General features: G+C 35.6%; 1 pseudogene; it reads left to right on the top strand.

Annotated features, from left to right (window-relative positions):
- Positions 1-1,775: 1,775 nt before the first annotated feature.
- LOC107737643 (isocitrate dehydrogenase [NAD] subunit gamma, mitochondrial-like) lies at positions 1,776-10,662 on the top strand (annotated as a pseudogene).
- Positions 10,663-11,004: the final 342 nt, after the last annotated feature.

The raw sequence follows: 11,004 nt of genomic DNA, 5'->3' as shown, positions 1-11,004 counted from the left end.
TGTTTTCATTAGAGCTGTCTATAAAAACCAGCAGGCAAGAGTAGAGTTTATCAGTCAGGAGAAGGAGGTGGATTTAATTCTATCGTAAGCTCATTTTGTTATTTTTAAGGTATGATGTGATTTGTAGGTTGAAAGTACTGAATGTCTTTACACATTTTTTTAACTATATAGCCATCTGTGTTAAAGGGAAGTTATGTTTTTTTTAACCCACAACATATGGCCCTGAATTCTTTGTTTTTTATAGTAAAATATTCGTGGGATTTCATGTCACATGATTAACTGGGCAACCAGAAGTGGTTCGTGTGTCAGCTATGGCAAATATCAGCTGCTTTGTTTATAAAACCGTACATTAAAGCTGAGATACAGTCTGAACGATGACAACAATAATGTACAATCACTAGACTAGTGATCATCAAATCCTTTTAACAGTTTATTTTACAAACTTTGTTTTAAAGTCTTCCCCTTTTTTTCACAAAACCTTTTGCTCTCTAGAAACCATGTCAGTTTCGGTTGAAAATATTTTAAGTTCAAGTGTTAGCATTATAAACACTGAATTAATAATTAATGTTGGACAATAAATATATAACAGCTTGACAGTAAACTGTTTGTGCAATATTGTCTTATATTAATGTCCGTTAAAGGAAGACTGTAAATTAAAAATGTGTGTGTGTGTGTGTGTGGAAAAAAAAACACACGTACAGCCACTTTCTCCAAAATTGTTTAATTCTTTAATTATGACAAGAGACACAGCAATGCATCATGTTCTAATCTAGATCATCATGTTCGTGTGTTCCAGGGGATTAAAACGTACAATATATATTTCAGACCTAGTGGAGTAATAGTAAATAATAATATAGTAATTGTAAATGTGTAAAGTTGCATAAGCTCATTACTTAGTGCCATATCCATATAAATCATTATTATGGTTTCAATGGTTAGGACCTGCAGTTCCTAAAAGGATTTAAGTTTACTACTAGACTAAAAACAGTTAAAGTTAGCAGGTGCATAAAACAGCGCTACGTCCCACTTCAAAACACACAATATTTTTACACTTTTGTGAATAAATTACCTGTCAGGGTCTTTGAGAAAACGAAGAAAGGCAAGATTTTTTACTGTCACACTGATAGTTTTTGCAGTGGATTGCCCAACATTGCGACATTGCGTTCTTTTATTCCACTTTGACCTCTCTTTCATTGTTATTCTGTCTGTTTCTGTGTAACTGTGCTGTTGTTCAGTTGGAATTTTCACTCCAAAATGGCGGCCGCGCTACCGAAGCGCCACCTAGTGGCTGTTACCCAAAAACCATCAGAGTTTCGCCTCTTGGTCTTACTCTTTGGTTGGAGCTAAACTCTGCAGGACACCGGCCCTCCAGGACTGAGTTTGGACACCCCTGCTATATAGCATCATATTTGAGAGAACTTGGCATCAAAACATTTTTTTTTTTAAATCCCTGATTTAGAGATGTATGGTACAGGGTTTCAAATAGGCATATATCTCCCTTCTGAACCAAATGCAACAAATGCATTGTTTTTTTCTGTGTGAAAATAAGGAAAGGGACATTCTGTGCTTGAAAATAGTGTTCTATCTTTTTAAACATCACAATATTACATAAAGATGTTCATATAAGACAATGTCTTATTGTGAATGAAAATGATCACAATTAGGCCTACTTTCCAAAGAATTTCTTACAACAAGGACTAAGTTACTACAAAGGTTGTCTGAAACTTCACGTAAATGCACATCCTTTTGGTAGTTGTAGTCCTTTTGTAGCAACATGTTACCAAATTCACTTAAAAAGTTAGTGCTATGACTGTATGTAATTTGCTGTAGTACAAAACGTAAAAGTATCTTCAAGTAATATTAATTACCATAATTTACTCATGGATCGAAAAACAAAAAACAAAAAACAAAACCCCATGGTGAACGGGTTGGCCTACAAACTGACGTCATGTCTGCGCACCTCAACAAAAACAGATACACATAAACGACACTAGAGCGCGCCAAAGTAAAAGTGTTTGCTTATAAAAGTTATTTCCTGAGTTTTGTGTCAGCTGATTGTGAAACAGCGCCGCGGGTTCAAACAGAGCGCACGGCGGCATTTATTTCGGTTTGTTTGCTGATGCTGGAGCCGCAAGCTTAACTCAATCTAAAATGTCCATAGCAGCGAGATCAGCGCCCGTCCTCTTCTCAACGCGTCTGCAGCCATGGACCGGACTAAAGAGCTCCGCAAACAACGTAAGCCTCCGCTTCAAATATCAGTCAACAAATGTCAAGTGCATTTAGTTTACCGTGTGCAGAATATAGAAACAGATATTTAGATACAGCGGACCTCAGATGATGCCAACCATGAAACAACATACAGAACTACCACATTTTGCTATAAGTTTGATTACATCATATAATAATTGCTGTTAATAGTGTTCATCGTCTGTTTGATTACGTCTTTAATTGATTTTTCCGTACATTTCTGCCATATGTACATTGACTGACAGTCACCACTGATAAGCTACCACTAAATATTGGAGAAACTTAATTTGCTGTAAAGTTGCATTGCAACGATTTGTATCGTGAAAAGCACTATACAAATAAACTTGAATTGAATTGAAAACTGAGATTTCTTTCCTCCCACTGTTTTATTTTCCACTCTATTTGCTGTAATCTGGGATTCCAGTTCCTTTCTTCCATATCTCTACACCACACCATCCCTAATATTTTAATGGCTTTGTCTTGGATTTTCAATCCAAAATTAAATTTGGGTTCCGTCCAATTTAAGTATAAAATCTCACTTTTACTTTTATTGATTTTCATACCAGTCGCCAATGTAAAAAGCTCACATAACTGTAATGCTCTTTCTACTGAATGGTTATTCGAAAGTAACAGGGTGATATCGTCCATATAAAGTGACAATTTTGCTTCCTTACCTAAGCTCCCTGGTATTAATAATCCTTTTAATTCAGCACTCTGCCTAATAGCTTGGGCTAATGGTTCTATGGCTAATACAAAGAGTAAAGGAGATAAACCACATCCCTGTCTCACTCCTGAACGGACAGTAACAGGTGGTGTTAGATGGCCATTCACCAATATGCAACTCTGGCATCCAGTGTATAATAAATTGATCCATCTAAGAATTGATTCCCCAAAACCATAACTCTGTAACATTTTACGTAAGAAAATGTGATCTATGCTATCGAAAGCCTTTTCTAAGTCTAATCCCACAACACATAAAGGTAATTTTCGATCCTGTGTGTAAAGGAACGTATCTCTTATTAAAGACAAATTCTGATGTAAGGATCTACCTTTTACCCCGCAATAAGCTACTACTAAATATTGTAGAAACTTAATTTGCTGTAAAGTTGCTTTGCAATGATTTTTATCGTGAAAAGCGCTGTACAAATAAACTTGAATTGAATTGAATATTTGTGAAGTCAGGTCGGGGAAAACTGCCCTTACTTGCACTCGCTGTGTGACAAGGTGCTGTGTGACACTGACTACTTACAGGTGCTACAGGTGTCATCAATGCGTTTATTGAGATATTTTTGACTTTTTTTTCATGTTATGTTTCAAATTATAAAGCCGTTTGGAATGAGTTATTTTATGAAGGACCAGCTAAAATGAACACTGCTTATTAAATTTTTATTTTCTATGTGATCTAATAATGACAGCTGAAAAGCCCTGCAGTGTGTTGCCAGAGGAAGAAGTCTTCATGTACTGTAAGTTTGGGCTGAAGTCTTGATTTATGAAAATGTTTTTCACCCTATTGCCCTACATTTGATGGTTTACTTAATGAAAACTAATTACAGCATGACTAATCTTTTCCTGCAGCCCTTTACTGTCACCTCACTCCCTCTCCCTATTCATCTGAAATTACTTTAATTTAGGGCCTGTAATATACTTTGGGTAACATCTTCATTGTAGTTAATATAATATCTTAATTAAATTAAGCACTTAAATGCATCTCCACTGTTCCTGCTTCTCTCTTGTGCTTGTAAGCTGATTTGTGTAAGCATAACCAAAGCAGAATGGATTTGACTCTCTCCTCTGACTAACCACTTCTGTTTACTTCCTCTGATTCATCAACCCACCACGACCAGACTATTGTGAGTACTGGTTCTGCAAATTATAGATTTGTCATTTCTGGGCTTGATGTTTCGATACATCAACATACAATGAATATAGCAACAGTAAACATATTTACAAAGTTGCTTCCAGGTGTTTGGTTCAGAGTTTCGCTAGAATATAAAACACTAGTGTTGTATTTTGATGCATTAATCTCAACATGGCAATTTAATAGCAGTGACAGCTGAATACAAATATTTCTTGTACCTGAGATTTGACTTAATATTGTGAGCTTGACCTTTGCCCTTCTTTTGTCAATGGTCTGTTTTGCATCTTTACCCATCAGCCTCCTCCTGCTAAATATGGAGGCAGACACACAGTGACTTTGATCCCTGGAGATGGTATTGGACCAGAACTGCTGAACCACGTCAGAGAGCTTTTCAGGTTTGAAGATGAAGCTCGCTATAAACAGACTTCACCAGAAAACACTAAAGATGAGCTCTTATATTTTTGTCATTCAATAATATTCACAGATTCTGCTGTGTTCCAGTGGATTTTGAGGTTGTCAGGGTGGATTCGTCTGCTTCCTCTGAGGATGACATCAATAATGCGGTTACTGCAATCAAACGTAATGGAGTAGCACTTAAGGGTGAGCATGAACAAATAGTTCATCAACCACAGAAAGGTTTGCTGCATATTAGGTGTATAAATGTATTGGTACCATATCAGTTATCGGTTGACATTGGATATTTAATTGTTCATTTCCTCTAATTTTACATTTAGATGACCGTTGTCATCATATAACTAAGTCACTTAAAGTTAAACTTTAAAAGCACTAATAATTTAATAATACTGTTAAATCTTTAGCTAATCTCAAAATTAATATAAATTTAAATCATGTATGTTATCCCAAAAATTCACTGTATTATATTTAATGTATTTAGACAAAATGGGATAGTTTTAATATCGCCACTTAACTTATCGGCCATAACATACATAGTTCAGCCAAAAATGAAAATTTGCTGAATGTTTACTCGCCCTCAGGTCATCCGAGATGTAGATTCATTTGTTTCTTCATCGGAACAGATTTGGGAAATTTAGCATTACATCACTTGCTCACCAATGGATCCTCTGCAGTGAATGGGTGCCGTCAGAATGAGAGTCCAAACAGCTGATGAAAACATTACAATAATTCACACCACTCCAGTCCATCAGTTAATGTCTTAAACAAATCCATCATCAAGGTATTTTAACCAACCATTACTTCTGGCCGAAATGTCATCTCGTCTGAATCAGGAGAGAAATATGCACAGATCAAGCTCCGTTTACAAGCGAATACAATACAGAACAGTTCTAAACAAATATATCGCTTGATTTTGATGTGAGAGGACAACAGAGCATAGACTTACTCACTTGAGGAAGCATTATTATGAATTATGGACTTGTATTTTGACCAGAAGTGACGGTTTAAAGTTAAAATGCCTTAGTGATGGATTTGTTTCTAATACATCGTCTACATCTTGAATAGCCCGAGGGTGAGTAAAGTTTCAGCAAGTTTTCATTTTTGGGTGAACTATTCCATTAAATTGCAGTCTATAAATCAAGATTCTTTTACAGGTAACATAGAGACTAATCACAACCTTCCTCCATCTCATAATCCAGGAACAATTTGCTTCGGTAAGACATCTTGGATTTGTTTTTTCTTTACTTGACTATCTGTGGTAAATCCAGAGGGTTAATTTATATGACTGGCTTATAAAATGGATAGTTCCGGTCCTTGATTCAGATTGGTTGAGCCGCGTTCGAAGCTGTTGTAAATTACTCTACAAACATACACCTTTGTTTACATTTGTGTGTTGCTCGGCAACCACTTTGTTGGAACCACAACCGTTTCTGAGGAACTACATTGTTTAGCGGAAGAATAAGGTTTTTTATTAATATCATTACACTTTATTTGCTCTGTTTCATTTTGTGAAACCTTACTACGTATATGGAATAACCCTTTTATAAAAGCAATAAGACTCCGCTTCGCGTTGTGCCTAACAACGCCCCTTAGCTGTTATAAATTCACTGTAAACCACGGCTTCACGGGGCTTATTGCTTTATTTAACTCTCTGACAGCACATCTTTAGACCTGTATGCTAATGTCATGCACTGTCAGTCTCTTCCTGGAGTCCCGACCCGTCACAAAGACATTGATGTGATCATCATTAGGGAGAATACAGAAGGAGAGTACAGCAGCTTGGAGCATGAGGTCCGTGTGTTTGGGTCTCTTTTAGTTTAAGGACACCAATTACACTCATTCCTCAAGTTTAAATCTCCTCTCTTCCAGAATGTTCCCGGGGTGGTGGAGAGTCTGAAGATCATAACACGTGTGAATTCATTGCGGATCGCTGAGTATGCCTTTAACTTGGCCAGAGAGAAAGGCCGCCGCAAGGTCACGGCAGTACATAAAGCTAATATCATGTGAGAGTCCCTTCTTACTTAAAGGCACAATATGTAATTTTTCGCAGCTAGAGGGCGCGTATTCAAAATAAACAAATAGGAAAGCCGTCGAAGCGAAACGAGGTGCTGAACGAGCGCGACACACGGCTCGAAAGCAGCGGAGCTTTTATTATGCCGCAGTCGAACGCTTCCGCTCCTTCCGGTCGTGCGTATGTGGGGAAAAGCAGTGCTGTTTTATCATACTAGATACATTTGAAAGTTCTGTTATAATGCTACTCTGTGCGGTCGTCACCGGTCTATTAAAACACACACCATATAGTAAAGCTTCTTTGGTGTTTCCATGTTTTCTACAAAACAAAACCGGAAATCGAGGGTGTATGACGTCATTGGCAGGCGACACTATGGACATGCTCCGTGTCACTAGTTAAAATTGCTTATTTCTCTGGATTTAAACATTCTTCAAAACATTTGGGATAATGTAAGTACACAAGTCAGCAAAATATATAACACTGTTCTAGTGGTTTTTGGATATTTTAATAAAAAAAACTTACATATTGTGCCTTTAACTCTTCTTTACTTTCAGCCAAATCACCAGACAAAAACACGTTTGCATATCTCGCATCTTGCTGAAATATTGGTTTCCTGTGGTACAGGTTCAAATTTGTTTAGGATTGTTTTCCTTTGCTTCATAGGAAACTTGGCGATGGCCTTTTCTTGCAGTGCTGTAAAGAGGTGGCGGCTGGATATCCTGATATCACATTTGATAAAATGATCGTGGACAATACCACCATGCAGGTAGATGAATGGTGAACTACATAAGTACATGATACACTACAGTCCAAAAGTTTGGGGTCAGTAAGATTTAAAAAAAAAATAAACTAATACTTTTATACAGCAAAGATGCATTAAACTGTTTGAAACTGACAGTTAAGACATGTATACTGTTACAAAAGGTTTCTATTTCAAAGAAATGCTCTCTTGACCTATCTATTTGTTAAGAATCCTGAGAAAATTTATTTCAGTTTCCACAAAAATATTACGTAGCACTACTGTTTTAACATTGAATATAATAAGAAATGTTTCTTGAGCAGCAAATGAGCATATTAGAATGATTTCTGAAGGATCATGTGACACTAGAGACTGGAGTAATGATGCTGAAAATTCAGCTTTGCATCAAAGGAATAAATTGCATTTGAAAATGCATTAAAAAAAATATTGAAAAACTTTTCGACCTAAAATATTTGAATGGTAGTGCATTTTATTGTATTTTTTGGGTTCTATGTATTACATGATATAATAAATAGTTTATCTATTAATTTATTTTGGGTTTGTTTGTGTAGGGACAGTATAATCATAATTAAAACTAAAAAGATGCACTTTATATAGAGATTATAGCATAATTTGCGTCTTATGTCCCTAAAATGCTTTTAAAAAAATTAAAAAAGCTACATATAATTACACTATTAGACATTATATAGAATATAATAACAATACTTTTAGTAACACTTTACTTGAAGCCTTTATATATAATGCATTCTAAATTACTTTTAATGCATTAATTATGCCTTGTATATAGCACCTTATAATGTATTATAAGATCTCATAAATATTGTAACAAGTAATATAAAAAGTAACGCATTTGTAACAAGTAATCTGCAAATATTAAAAAAAAATTTTTTTTAAACTTTGGTTAATATGATTTATGAAAAGATATAATGCATTTCAATGCGCATTATACCTTTACAATGCATAATAACAAGGCTTCAAGTGAAGTCTTTATTTCTGTCTTTATTTATGTCCCCTAAGGGCAATTGGTTTTACAGCAAGACCAGCATACAAAAAAGACAATTTACAATACATTAAAAATTACATAATAAAAAATTTTTAAAAAACACAGGACAACTACCTGCTTCCACCTACTCCTCACCTGCCCGCATTTAGCAAAGAGATAGAAGTAGGAATAAATGAATGCTCAAAAGTTTCTCTACTAAAATGTGAGGTTGAATCGTATTAAAAGCAGATGAGAAATCAACGAATAAAATTCTAGCATGAGTCTTAGTTCCCTCTAAATGCCTAAGTACCAAATTCAACAAGGCGGCCGTAGCATCCTCTACCCCACGCCTGGCCCTATAAGCAAACTGAAGAGGATCGAGAGAATCTTCTATCATTGTAAGGAGCTCTTTTTTCAACAATCTCTCAAAACTCTTCATTATTAAAGAGGTCAGCGCAACTGGCCTAAAATCATTTAGTTCTACTGGATGATTATTTTTAGTCACTGGGATGACTGTAGAGGATTTCCATAATTTCAGCACCTTCTGTTGAGTAAGGGACAGATGAAAAATATAATAAAAAATAGATCCCAATTACTCTGCACAGGAGATAAGCAGCCGACCTTCAATATTATCAGGGGACCGAGCTTTTCCTAGCTTTTGAATGTTTAAACATGTTAATAACATCCTGTTCTTCAAACGGGATAGGTCTATTAGCAATTAAATTATTTTTTTATGCTTGTGCAAGCTGAAAATCATCTCTATACCCTCCAATACTATATTAGAATCTCTTTTAGGCTTTGTCCCAACTATGGTTTTCATGCCATCCCAGACTGAGCCCAAATTACCTTGTAACACTCCAAAGAGAAAGGAAAAATTGAAATCGCATCATATGACCCCTTTAACTCCCGTTCGATCTTCTCTTTGTAATGCAGCTTTGCCTTATTTATCTCCGATTTCACTTAACTCCGGAAGATTTACCAATATCAATAACTAAAGTGTTACCAATATTTTGAATATGTTTTTGTTGGTGTAGCTGGTCTCTAAGCCCCAGCAGTTTGACGTGATGGTGATGCCTAATCTCTATGGAAATGTGGTGAGCAATGTGTGTGCTGGACTTGTTGGAGGTCCAGGTCTAGTACCAGGAGTCAACTACGGCAAGGACTACGCTGTTTTTGAGACCGTAAGAAAGAACAGAGCATGTACTGGTCAGCCATTAGACTGACTACAGAACACATTAGATATTGTTTGTTTTTGTATAGGCCACTAGGAACACTGGAAAAAACATTGCGAACAAGAATATTGCAAATCCCACGGCCACACTGCTGGCCAGCTGCCTGATGCTGGATCACTTAAAGTATGTGTGTATGAATATTAATTTGATCATTTTCATTGGAGGTTTTACCAATATTAGAGGTTTTAAATCCACATTACTTACGTGCATTATACATGAAACATAATTATACATAAAAAGTAAAAAAAAAAAAAAAGTTAGCTGTAGGACTGGAATTGTGCGTTCCGTTCATGTCTGGGCTGTCTTCCTTCTTTCCTAGGCTTCGTGCATATGCCAAGATGATTCGAAAGGCAGTTCTGAAAACTTTGTCTGAAACTCAGGTATCATACAATACATGCTCATTATGTCAAACAGCTATATAAATTCATCTCACCTAAGACAAGCCAAATCCATTGCTCACTCTTACCATACCCTTTTATCTGCAGTATTACATCTCTACTAAACACATACTGCTTGTATAGTCATTTGTTTTCACATGTCTCGATATCCCTGCAGTTGCAGACTGCTGACTTGGGAGGTCAGGGTACTACATCTGAAGTGGCCCACTCTATTATGCAGGAGATCCAGAGAGGAGGACCACGCACATCAGAACAGATCTGAACTTAATTTCTGCAGGTCCTAGACCCTCACAGAGAACACAGAAACGATCTAATGCTTTAGAGAAACACAGGACACATGGTGAATTCTTTAATGTAAAGATGTAAGTTAGTGTGTTGAAATGGTGTATATTTTTCTTTTGTAATCTATATATCTAGCGGTATCAATGTTTCTGATGTTATTTATCCGTTATGATCAAGTTGAGTTAAGGCCTTTATCTGATCTGAACTGAACTGGACTAGACTGCTGTGTATTTTATTTCATACCCAACAGGTTCTGTATTGAAGTTTCCATCTTATTAATTTATTATTTATTGCCTGTTGTTAATTGATGATGCACCAAGCACTTTCATGAATAAATGTTCTAAAACTTCATGCCTCATCATAAGACATGTTCAAAATTAAATAGGCAGTATGATGTATGGACAAACATTTTCCAATAGGTGGCACTAAAACGCTGCACTTCAGCTTTACCAAGTATGGATGCTTTTTGACATTTATGAGTATTAGAATAAGTTATGACTGCTTTAGTGCAAAAAGTGAAATATATTACATGTAATGTTTACTTTCAGCGCAAGTGACTGTTTGCAGTAATGACTGAGCTAGAATGTTTTTCTTAGGGAAGAAAATATTCATGAAAAAAGAATAAATTTATACTAGTGCTGTCGCATCCAAAATAAAAAATGTTGTTTACATAATATATGTTTGTATACTGTGTGTATTTATCATGTATATATAAATACAAACATGCATGTATATATTTAAGAAAAATTTTATGTTTATATTTAAAATGTGTATATATATATAATATAAAATATAAGAATATAAATGCATATACATGTAA

The sequence above is a fragment of the Sinocyclocheilus rhinocerous genome, unplaced genomic scaffold (assembly GCF_001515625.1).
Source record: "Sinocyclocheilus rhinocerous isolate Xijiao unplaced genomic scaffold, SAMN03320098_v1.1 scaffold72, whole genome shotgun sequence".
Classification (NCBI taxonomy): domain Eukaryota; kingdom Metazoa; phylum Chordata; class Actinopteri; order Cypriniformes; family Cyprinidae; genus Sinocyclocheilus; species Sinocyclocheilus rhinocerous.
This window is presented reverse-complemented; position numbering and strand designations above follow the sequence as displayed.